Genomic DNA, 12,677 nt, shown 5'->3' on the forward strand with positions numbered 1-12,677 from the left:
TAACAGAGCTAATCTTTAATATAATTTCACAGGATGCCTCATTACAGCAAAAGACAGTGATGAATTGCTCTGTAAGTCTTTGGTGTCTCTTTTCAGAAAAACACAAACATCCGTGAACTCAAATTTGTATTTTTTTTTTTTGGGGGGGGGAACAGATGTCACACTATTGCAGAAGATTTTGGAACATCTCAAGTCATATCAGGGAGCTTATCGTCCTCTGTGCCTCCACAGAGCAGGCTGATTGGAAAGTTTGTGACTGCAGGAGCGGCGGCGGTACGCGACACTTCAACACATGTCGACACTGTGAGCGAGTCGGCGGAACAGATGGCAGCAGGAAAGAGTTAATGCCCAAGCTGTATGTGGCAGAAGCGTTTGTCAGTGCCGCCTAAGTGCGGCATCGGGCATGCAGAGACAAACACGCCAATTAATACATACAGAAACGAGCAAGGGAGCACACGCACACATTTGAAGAGACACGCGGATACGACATGACAGCTGCAGCATCACACTGGTTATTACCGTCTCGGGTCCCTCTGAAGCGGCGCTGATGGAGCCGTGTTACTGGGAGGTGCAGGTCAAATGAGTCAAGGAGCGACACCGCATGAAGCACACAAAGAGGGGATAATGCAGTCCCAGTTTGGGCTTTTTACATCTGTGCCTCGAACAAGAAGCCATTACCATCATGTTAGGAAATACAAACTGCTAAATCTAAACTTTGCATCCAATAAATCCACCCAAATTAGAAAAGGGGTTCCTGACATTTTTTTTTTCTCCCAATTGTGTTTCCTATTTTATGTAACTTTTGAACCAAAGTCATATTAAAAAAAAGAATAAGTGGAGTTCAAGCCCCCATTTTCAGGAGAAAAAGATAAACTTTCCTTGCTTTTTTTTGGGTGTCTGTTAACACAACAGTGCTTGAAGTCACTGAAAACTAAACTTTTCGAAAATGGCTCCCAAAGTGGAACTTTTTGAAAAAGCTCCAACTCTGTAAAGGAGGGAAAACGCAACTTTCTACGCAACTTTCTGGAAATACTCGGGCTCTGTTTCGGTATAGATGCCAGGATCGCTGCTACAGTGCATGCACAGGACGGCCATAGTAAATAGTGCTTCTGCACGTGCACAAGTTGATGGACAATAACAACAATGGCGGCCTCCGGAGTGTCTCCCAGTCCATATTCTCCTGGAGCTAGGTAAATATATATTTGAAAGTCACTGTAATCACAAGCCAACTTCATCGTCTGTCCATGCAAATGACATACTTTGTCTCTCTTTGCATGCGTAGTTGGCTTCGTCACAAAACAAACAACAGCACACCCTAGTGGCCCTTTCCTGAAAACTACATTTTAGCGTTTCTGTATAAAATGACATTGTTTTCACATGAAACGTTGTGTAATCAGGATCTGAAACCAGTGTTCAAATGATCAGAACTGAATGTAAAGTAAACGTAACAAAAACATCATCATATAAGTTCTAATGTATTTTATACTGTAAATGTGGGTCAGGAAGAAAGACACCATGGGGGTGTCCACCATGGTCTTTTTTCAGACCAATGGTTCCTACTTTCATAAAATTGGTTGAGTGTGTCAACCAGTGCTTGGCTTCATGTTGTGGTAAATCTGATAGCTTATCATGGGAGTCTCTATTGAGAAAGGTTTGGGACCAGTGATTTGAGCTTATTAGAATTTCAAAAACCACTTGGACCTGATGTTGAGGTTTGCAGTTTTACTTATTCTACTGAATAAATACATTCAGAGTGTCCTTAAGGAACCCCCTCCCCCCACCAAAAAAAAGATAACGCACTTGTCAATTCAAAAACATTGATTAAATGTCTAGAATAAACTGGCGCTGGGATAATCCACAGTCAACAGTATTTCTAGCCCCGTTCCTCACAACGTGCTTCCAGTCTCACATCCGCAACAGCAGCGGCTCTGAGGATTTTTCTTTGTGTAAAACTCCCGAGAGACTCATATAATTACTTTTTCATGAAATATACACTTTGTGAATTTTGTTTTCCTCTAGAATTTTGTAGATAATTGAATTCAATACCCATGAGGTCTGATATTGCCTAAAAAAAAAAAAAAGGCGGGGGGGGGGGGGGGGGGGGTGATGCAAGAGGAGGGGTGTACAGTGTAAACGCATACAAGAAGAAATCTAAAAATTTGTCTCAGCCTGTTGACTTATTATATCTGTGCCATTAGACGACTTATCTGAATGCAATCTGTGTCAGTCTGGATAATGCCGGATTGACGGACACTGCCAAAAACCAAAATAATTGCCTTAAAAATAACCCAGGCAATCACAGTGGGTACACACTCCGGGATGCACAAACCCACAGACACATATACTCTTACAGGCGAGGGACTACAAAGAACTTGGCAGTTCTGTATTTGCTTGTTGCGCTTTCATTAAGTGTGATGGAGGTGTGAAGGCTTCGTTTGATCACCGTCTTATACGCATAGTAATTGGGCTACAGTTAGCTGCCAACAGGAGTGAATGGAGAAGCTGAGGAAAAGCCTTGAAGTCCAGCTCTCTACTCTATTCACTTTCAGTGAGGTTGTTTTTAAACGCTCTTCCTTTAATAGAGTTTTTAGCCCAACATATATTTGACTTTGGACTGAAGAAAACAGAGGTGGGGGGGTGGGGGGATCTCGTCTTTACTTCATAAAAGAAATGTTGTATGCTTTGCTGATCTGATGTTGGGTCGGATTAAAATTCACCTCAGTCATCAGGTTCATGACAGACGTAAACAAAATGATTGGATGTTATTTGTGTGACTGGTATTCAGATGAAAATTGTATTCAGTTTCACAATGATTTAATGAAACCATTCTTCAGGATCAAAATTTAATGTTTTTTTTCTCTAAAGGTCCTCAATTTTTATCACAAAATCCATCGTTTCTTTTCTTAAACAGTATTCAATCACTCTGTCGTACATACTTTTATGTGTGTTTCAGTTCCAACAAGAAATCCTTTTCCGTTTGCACGTCATCTCGTCGATGCAGGTATTGTTCATGCAACATATACATAAAAAGTCCCCGGTTAATTGTCATACTTGTTTGTACCTTTTGTATTAAACAAGTATGTTCTCATGGTTCAATTGCTTTGAGTTGTTCAAATAATAAGAATTTTGGTGAGTATAATTATACTATTTTCATGAACAAAGTGCCAATTTTATGACGTTATTAATGCTATTTTATTAAGTACAGCTGAGATTCATAAGGAGATTTGTACGCTTCGAGTTTGTTTCTAAAGTAAAGGTATTTATGTTCTATTGAGCTGGACAAATATCTATCTGTGATGCAATAACTCTTTATACTCCATTTCTGCATCATAACGTGTTTCTTATGGCCATAAAAAGTTAATGAAGAGTGGATTGATTCAGCACTAGTGAAGGCCTCGGTCTGAAAAGCACGGCCCTCCACTGCATCTATCAGGTCTGGGGATTAGGATTAGGCACGTGTTTCCCTACTCGTAAAAAGTTTAAATTGCTTTAAATTCATTTTGAACTTTAACTTCTAGAAGATTAAAAAGTGACCAGTTTACTGAATTAGGTACATTTTTACATTCCATTTTCATATTTTTGCTCACCCTATTGAAACAGCAGCGCTGTAGGCCTAGTTGGAAATTATAGCAGTGGCAATCATTATTCCACATAAAATGGAAGGTGAGTTGTGATGGTCAAATTTTTTTTTAAATTTCTTTTAACTTTTTGTTGTCTGTTTGTATTGACTGCCTCTTTCTCCTGCCTAAAGCATCAGCATTAATCAAGAAGAAAAAAGACTCAAACCTACAGAAGGAAGAAGAAAAAACCCTCTCCATCATGTATGTCCCTGGTGGAGTGGTGTAATAACTACAGTTAGTCATTTTACATTATATAACTGTGCGGGGTACCATAAAATTGTACAAGGCTCAGCTGTAGGGAGGTCAGGTGTTCACTGCTATTGACCTCATTCACTATTCTCATCACACACACACACACACACACACACACACACACACACACACACACACACACACACACACACACACACACACACACACACACACACACACACACACACACACACACACACACACACACACACACACATACACACACGGTCTGAAGTCTCCAGCCCGGGGCCGCGGGGGTGTTAAGAGACAAGTGTTAGGATGTGAAGTGACACGAGGGTGCACACTCGGAGGAACAGTCGTCTCTTCCTGTCTGAGAGCCGCCTCAATTTCAAGTTATTAATGCTTGATCCACGTGTCTGTACCATTATGCATTGCTCCCCGAGCGACCCCCTTTCCCCTCCCCTGTACATCTGCCATCAGCCCGAACAACCACTCACATTGCAGGATATATAATGTATGACTGTAAAACCCCAACGCCAGGGCGGATGAAGTGCAGTTGTCTATATTTACAGCGTGCATACAATCCTTTTAAAAGGGCATCCTGGTCTGTTTGTACTGGTTTGAGATTAACTGATTAAAAGCAAATCACATCAGAGATTAAACACCACTTCTTCCACTCTGCTTGTTTGAAGAGTCTGTCAGCCACTCGTTTATTTCACTCCTTTTAAATCCCTTTTATGCGCGCTTTACGCCTTGTGTAAAACACTTTAAATTGCAGTGTTGTTGAAAGGTGCTATACAAATAAACTTGTCTCGTGCTGCTTTGCCTTCTGGCTGTTTTTCTTCTTTCCTGAGTGGCTTTTTCCAAGTTTTTTTTTTTTTCTCTTAATCCAAGAATCAAATATTTACAAGACATCAATGACAAACACAAACACGCTGAAGTATTTTGTTCTTAGTTTTACCTTATTTTACAGGCTGTCATATATTTCTAAGACATTCTGTCAGTTCAGACTCTGATGTGCAGTATATAGTGTGCACTTCTTACTATGCCTGCTCCACATTATATAACCTCCTTCTTTTCCATTTAAAGCCTGGTCTTAAGATATATTTAAAATGGATCCGTTTAGACGTTTTAATTTTTGGACCATCTCAAATCACTGAATGCTACTGTTGAAAAATGTGTCTGTTTATGGCCCAGGGATCTGCTTCTGCAAGAAAGACACGATTTTACCAGTTATAAATATGAGTGTAGCCGGGTCTATAATAGAGGCTTGACGCTCACAAATCCTTAATTACATCTTAAATTTAAAATGCTTAAAATGTTCCAAATTTATGAAAGTTGTTTGGGTTTTGACAGTCAGGTTCAGGTGGTAAGCTTATTTGAACAAAAAGGACGTATTAACTACATTGTGTTAAGCATTTCTGTGTAAAAAAAAACCCCATAGTTTTCAAAACGTTGGCATACAAACATGAATTCTCTCTGAAAGGAAAACACGAAAAACAATGTGCTTTCACTTGAAACGTCACATAAACAGGGCCTAAATCTGGCCACATGAATGAAATAAGAAAATAAAACTGAATTGAAAGTCTGCAGAGTGGCGTTCAGTGTGGAGTTTGCGTGTTGTCCCTTGTCCCTTTCATGACACAATCCTTTTTGTTTTGAGGTGGATTGGTGACCAGAAGTTGCCCCTCGGTGTCAATCTGAGCGTGCGTTTCCGTGTTGGCCCCGTGAGGGAGTGCTGACCTGTCCACACTGTGACCCGCCTTCACCTAAAGTCAGACGGGATCGACTACACATGACCCTGAGTCGGATAAAGCCATATCGAGGACCAAACTGAGAGGAGTAGAACTTATTTTCCTCCAGCATTCTTTTTTCCCCCCCTCGCTGTATTTGTTCTCTAACTTTCAACATTTGTTTAGTAAATGGTATTTTCTGACTGTCTGGGAGACTGAACATGTCTGTGTATATTTGAGGAAGTCAGTCATCACATCGGAGTTTTACCAATCCTCACATCTGCTCTGGGCTTATTACTATGGAGTCCGTTAATCCAGGAGAGAGTGAAGACAAACACTTCTGACCGCCATACAGATGACATGTTGATCGCTTTCACACGTGTATTTGAGTTCATGTAATTCCAAGATTAGGAAGTTTTGATTCGAGAGTCTTATCTTTCAGTGTTCAATTGAGTCGGCTTCAACTGCCCAAAATCGCCAGAAGAAAAGCTTCAGAGTGAGCGTCCTTGATTTTCTGTCCACAGCAGTCTGCATTGATGCAAAAGAAACCCCACAAAAAACAAAACCAAAAAAAAACAAACAACTCCTCATGACGAGTGAGCTAATAAACAAAGACTCCTGTTTAGTTTCAGTCGTCTGCCATATAAAAGCCCTGAACAGAAAGGAGATTGTTTCTGTGTGTGCTTTCCGTGCCGCCGTCACGATTGTGACTGTGTGCGGAGATTCTCAGTCTCATTACGTTGCGTAAAAAGCAATAAAATCGTAATTGTTTCGTGGGCTTGAAGCAGCTATGGCTCGTGCAGCTGGATGTCTTCGCTGCTGTGTCTACAGAAATATCACGGCGTTAAGGCTGGCTTTCATCATGGCTCATTATATTGTAGAGTATCAATAAAATCACGCAATTCTGGGTTTTTTCTGCTTTGAAACACGGCTTTTGTTTGAGGGGTTCACCCTCCTCCTCACAATCTGCAGCACTGGGACACGCGTCGCTGCTACTACGCATTGTATATCCATCATTAACTTGTGGGTAGATGACACGATCCTTAAATCTTTTACTTTTAAATAAATTTGCTGTCTCTTCTGTTTTTTCCCCCTTCACAACAGTTTCAAACCTCCATTCATCGTGGTTATATTGAACTCATTTTACAGAGAGCCATTAAACATTGTTCGCATGCTGCACATCTCCTCCTGAGTTTCTTCTTAGAGACTTAAGATCAGGGGTGTCAAACACATTTTAGTTCAGGGGCAACATACAGCTTAATTCCATTTCAAGTGGGCTCAACCAGTACAATAGTGCCATAATAACCTGTATATGTGAAGTTTTTCTTTGTTGTGAGTATAATTGATGAACATTTTTATATTTTCTCAAAACCAATCAATTCCCCCCCCCCCCCCCCATGTTAAGAAAAATCTCAATATATAACCAATTTCAACAAAAAACTTCTTGTGTAAAATACAGTGAACTGTCCACAAAAACTATTCCTACAGTTGCTGCATTATGTGTTGTTGTTTTTTCAAATTCACCCTGACACCATGGCTTTGAGGCTAATTTGTTATCTTTTATGGCAACTTTAACTTTTCTGAAACGGAAACGATGTGTTTCACTTGAAACATTGTCATGTCAACGGGGCCTCAAAAGTTAATAATCTGTATATAAATAATAACAGTAACCAAACTCAGTTTAGATATACTACCGTTTGGTATTTTCTTGTATCCATTGAAGCTTTAAAGATATTCATACAGTTGAGGTTACTCAAAGCACTTTGCAAATTCACTTGAGCAGTTTCATCAACTGTATTTTTACTTGTAATTGACCACATTTTAAGCATTTTATCAGCAGATGTACTTGAGTACAAATTTTTAGTATTCTTTTGATGATGACATTTCAGAAAGTTGTCCAATAATGTCATTCTTCGAAGGTGCTTGCTCATAAAGAAAAATGTCATCCCCTACTTTCTTAATGAAATCTAATTCATTAGCCGTTTGATCTGTTTCAACACATTTTCCAGATTAGATTTGAAAAAAATAAATAAAAAAAAAATAAAAAAAATAGATGTACGTGGTTGAATTTCATATTTTACTAAGCTCAGACTCAAAGGCTTGCTGGTGGTGTTATTGTGCTTTGAAGTGTTAATTGGACGACATATTTTCATTTGAAGATATGTCATAGGACAGCATGGTGCAGTAGTGGTTTGCACTCCTCTCTCACATTCACGGGACCTCCAGTTCGAATTCCTGTAATCTCTGTTTTTTTTTCTTTAGGACATTCCTTTTTCTTCCCGCCCAGAAGCATACCTTTGAGGATCATTAATGACTGTTAGTGTGTGTGCGTGGGGGTCTCTCGCCTTCATATGAAGTTAGCCCCTTGTGACTCCAGCCTGGTGGCATGCATAAAACATGGATGGAATCATGCAAAAAAAAAAAAAATCCTGAAAATTCACCAGGATATATATATATATATATATATATATATATATATATATATATATATATATATATATATATATATATATGGATGGGTGTGTTTTTTTTGTGGAATATATCATTTACTCACACATAGATAAAATTCATAATTCCTGCAGTTTGAGCAGCCACGCTTCCACTACAGACTTCCTGCTGCGATCGCTACATATGTGCACCTTTTCTTTGACTGTATGTATCGTTGCTCCCAGTGACAGAGGACGTTTTGATGTAGGCAACAGTGGCGGATCAAAGTCAAACACAAAAGATCAGTGTGTGTGTGTGCACGAGAGTGCGATAGTGTGTGTGTGTGTGTGTGTGTGTGTGCTGGGGAGAGACGAGAGAGAGAGAGAGAGGGCAACCCCTCCTTCAATGCAGGACCTCCCCCAACTCCCCCCCCCGAGGAGTCACCCAGTCATCCTGGCACACACACACACACACACACACACACACACACACACACACACACACACACACACACACACACACACACACACACACACACACACACACACACACACACACACCGATGAGATCATTCCTGATGAGATCATCATCATCTCTCTCGATCTGTGTCTCTCTTAGCATCCGTACAAAGAAAAACACCCTCTATAAACTTAATAAATCAACATTTTTGTGTACAATGATGTTTTTTTTTTTAAACCCTGAATTATTAGATACAACAAATGTTTCATATCTCAGTGAATTATACATATACGGTTAAATAACTATATCAACTCGCACATTAAATATACATAAAATGACATATTCGGCTCTCTTTGTCTCAGAGTCACTGCAGCTCAAATAGCTCCAGTGGCAATTAAATTTTTACAGCAGCTCTACTGTACGCTGATGTCAGATGGAGAAACACACAACAAACAGCACAGACGCAGCGGGAAAGAAAAAAGTTCACAACCAGAATTTCTTTTAAAAATACAGTATATCGTCTTCATGTAATTACAATCCAAACATGGTGCCAGTGAATATGTTCATACAAAAGATTTGGAATAAAACAAGAAAAAAAATGACAAAATAACAGTACAGATACAATAATATTAACAACAATATAACAAAGATATAATTAGTTGGTGGTTCAACACTTTTATCACTTTTAAGAGTGTTATTGAAAATGCAAACCAATTTAGAGAATTGAGGATGAACTTCATCAGTAAAATATAAAATTTGGGGGGTTAAATAGAATACAAATCCTTTTAATTTAGGTCAGGGAACAAGCAATATTGAAGGGAGCCTCTGTTGAGCGAGCCAGAGCAGTAAAATAGTGTCATAACAACATTCAGTATACAAGATATACAGAGTATACAAGATAAAATGTCTATATTTTTGCAAAAAACAAAAAATTACTCCTAAAAATTACTTCAAACTCAACATGAAGCCCATTTTAATTAACCCCTGTGCTGCAACATGCAGTGAAACATTCCCTTTGCTTGATTTTTTTTATTTTTTGGAGGATCAGCCTCATGTTTGACACCCCTTCCATTGGGGACATGGGTGCATGTTTACACGGTTTGAAAAACGCACGTCTATTTTTGTGCAAACGTAGAGCATAAAATAGCCTCAAAGGCAGCCGTAGCTCCCTCTGGAATGCAACATCAACATGGAGACAGGAATTCAACTCAACAATCTGCTCAATTGGCAACATTTCATTGCGTGGAAATGTTGCAAAGTTATTGGGCGATTTACTCACACCGAACAACAATAAAAACTCTCCTGAAATCTCAGATCACTTTTATAGTCCCATGACTGCTAGGTGACGACAAATGAAAATGGATTCTAAATATTTGCTATAAACAGGCTGCCGTGACTTAAAAAAAAAAAAAGAGGATACAACTCATTAAATGGAGCCATTTGTATCTGCAATGTTTGCATACGTCACCAAAGATTCATTAAAAAAAATTAATCAATTAGCAATATTACATACTAAATAAATGGGAGATGGCAGACATTGGCTTTTCTGCAAAGACTTCTTGAATGGTATCGACAAACGAAGCAAATCAAAGGAAAAGTAGAGGAGTTAAAAGTAAAGGGTTGCATATGATCAGTGGTCAGTGTGGTTGTGGGTCTACATATCCACCAACCCATCTCCATCGTGATTAAAGCTACCAGCAGACCGATCAACTTTAAATAAAGCAGTGCTGCCAACTCTCCCAGAATACCACTTAAGCTCAGACACACTCGAAATGTCGAAAAGTAATTTATGGCCAAACACTAGAAATCCTGTGTTTCCCCCCCCAATTAAATACTTAAAGATATACAATTTGCTCAAGTTAATTGCTTTGGATTTTTTACTTGTCCTTGTAGTTTATTCACCTTTTTCATTTGTGCCTGCTCTAAATGTTAATGTAAAGCACTTTGAATCTCTTTGTTGCTTCATAAATAAGGTTGACTTGTGAAAAGCCTTGTAACAGAACATATTTCCTCATTTGTTTTAATCAAATTTGCATTACATCTAATGCTGAAATCTTCTAATAAAATAAAGACCAGTTTCATACTCAAGGAGAATAATCATCAATGAATACATTTGAGGCTCTGTGATCACACCGTACTTAAAGGGAGAGTTAGACATTGAATGAGACTGGTCCAAAGTCCATATTATTCTTAGCTCTTTTATTAATGTAATATACCCTGGAATTCCATTTTTTTTGTAAGGTGGTTTATACCCTTTCAGGTCTAATTGGAAAGGCACTATAGTTTTGTCCCTTGGTACAGCTCCAAAATGATGATTATCCTTTTTTTTTTTCTTCCCCTTCACAGAAAATACACGGAAATCTGGTTGGAAAGTTGAACTGCAGCCAAGAAGATTGTAGTCCAGGAGTGGAAACTCTCACATGACATCCCAAAAAACTCATTGACTGAGGAGCTTTTTGGACGTCTCGTGAAAAAAAAATGATCATCAGCAAGGATTAATAAAGGAGGACAAAGAACCATATCAATTTGGAGAAATCTGATATCTGAAAGACATTTTGTCAAAAGGAAACTGTCAATGTGAATTATTGTTGTTGGTAGATGGATTGGTCTTGAGTTGGGGGGGTATTTGTTGACATTGGGAAGAAACTAGAGTACTCAGAAGAAAGAGCAAGAGCATGCAATCTCCACATGTAAAAGCTTTGGTTGATATTTGAACCCGGACCTTCTCACTGTGAGACCAGAGAGCCAACCACGACACCACTGTGCAGCAGAAATATGAAAAACAAAGCTGTAAAGTTTCTGTTTTGATGTTTTTCGGTCAACTTCTTATTGTTCTCATAAAAAAAACTAAAGAAAAAAGGATAACGCACACTGAGACAAACATGCCATCTTCTGATTATTAACTAATACAAAGCATAATCAAGCAAACAGAATGTGAAAAAAGGCTGTATCCATTACATCATCAATCAGAAAGCGTTTGTTTGCCATGATGTGAACCAGACACCCTGAAATACTCGAGTTGCTCTATAAAAAAAAGCAGCTTTTCAATCCTTTTTTTTGTTCCCTTTCTGCTGTTCTCACTCTGCATCACCACTTTACTACATTTCTCCTTTTCTCAGGAAGAGGAAAATGGGAGATGGAAAACACCCAGGATCCCAATGAATACGCACATCCAACCAGCACACACATCTATACGGGGCACTACCCGCCTGCTCCCGGGTTGACACGAATGGAGTAACATCCCTCCAAGGCCACGCAACTTTCTTAATTAAAGGCATAAATTTCTTCTCCTGCTTCTTTTTTCCACTGGAGAACTACAGTGCGCTTTCCCCCTCTTCTTCTTCTTCTTCTCCTTCTTTTTTTTTTGTGTTGCTGCAGCTAAGCCCCCATGAAGACAACAACGATGAAGAAAAAGAAATAAATAACGGCAAACCCTCAGCGACTCAGCTGCTGTAGAGAGTCCTCAAGGAACCTGATCCTGAGAGTGCCATCATTTACATATTGCTTTGATGAGAGAATACATTTATTTGGTTTTTTATTTGTATCAGTGGGGAAAGGAAGTCTTTATTTCTCCTCTGCAGTATTCAGGTCCTTACAAAAGAAAACAAAAAAAGGGGAAAAACTATTGAGAAAAAAAAATAGCACATATGTTTACAGTGCATTTCCAGGGTTAATTGAGGTGTGTGTGTGTGTGTGTGTGTGTGTGTGTGTGTGTGTGCGTGCGTGTAGAGAGAGAGCGCCCATTTACAGAATGTTTGATGTTTCTCTGTTTTAGTCTATTTATTATTACAACTCAGTGGCAATTTTGGGGAAAACTGCTTAATTTAACACCTTATTATTCTTGGTTTTTGGGTTTATGAAAACATTCCGAGTAAGTTTTTAAGATAATTGAGTATTCAAAGAAGTACTCAAGAAACCGTCTTTACTGTAAGTACAGATCTGGAAAGAAAATGTCTGGAGTTAAGTACTGTTGTTTGTGTCATTACATTACAATGTGCAAATTCAGTTTAAATTTTTAAACAAACTATAACTGTCAAGACCTTTAAATGCCAAATTGATAGTTTTTTTTCCAAAAGGATGTAGTTCATATGCCAGGCATACAACAAAAATGGAGACGAAGACACGGAGGATGCAAAAATCCTCGTATTCCAAAAATCCAACATCAACACCTTATTAAACCAATTGGCATTTGTATTTTGTGCAGCGTGATCCGGAGCATGTGATC

This window comes from Blennius ocellaris (assembly GCF_963422515.1).
Source record: "Blennius ocellaris genome assembly, chromosome: 10".
NCBI lineage: Eukaryota > Metazoa > Chordata > Actinopteri > Blenniiformes > Blenniidae > Blennius > Blennius ocellaris.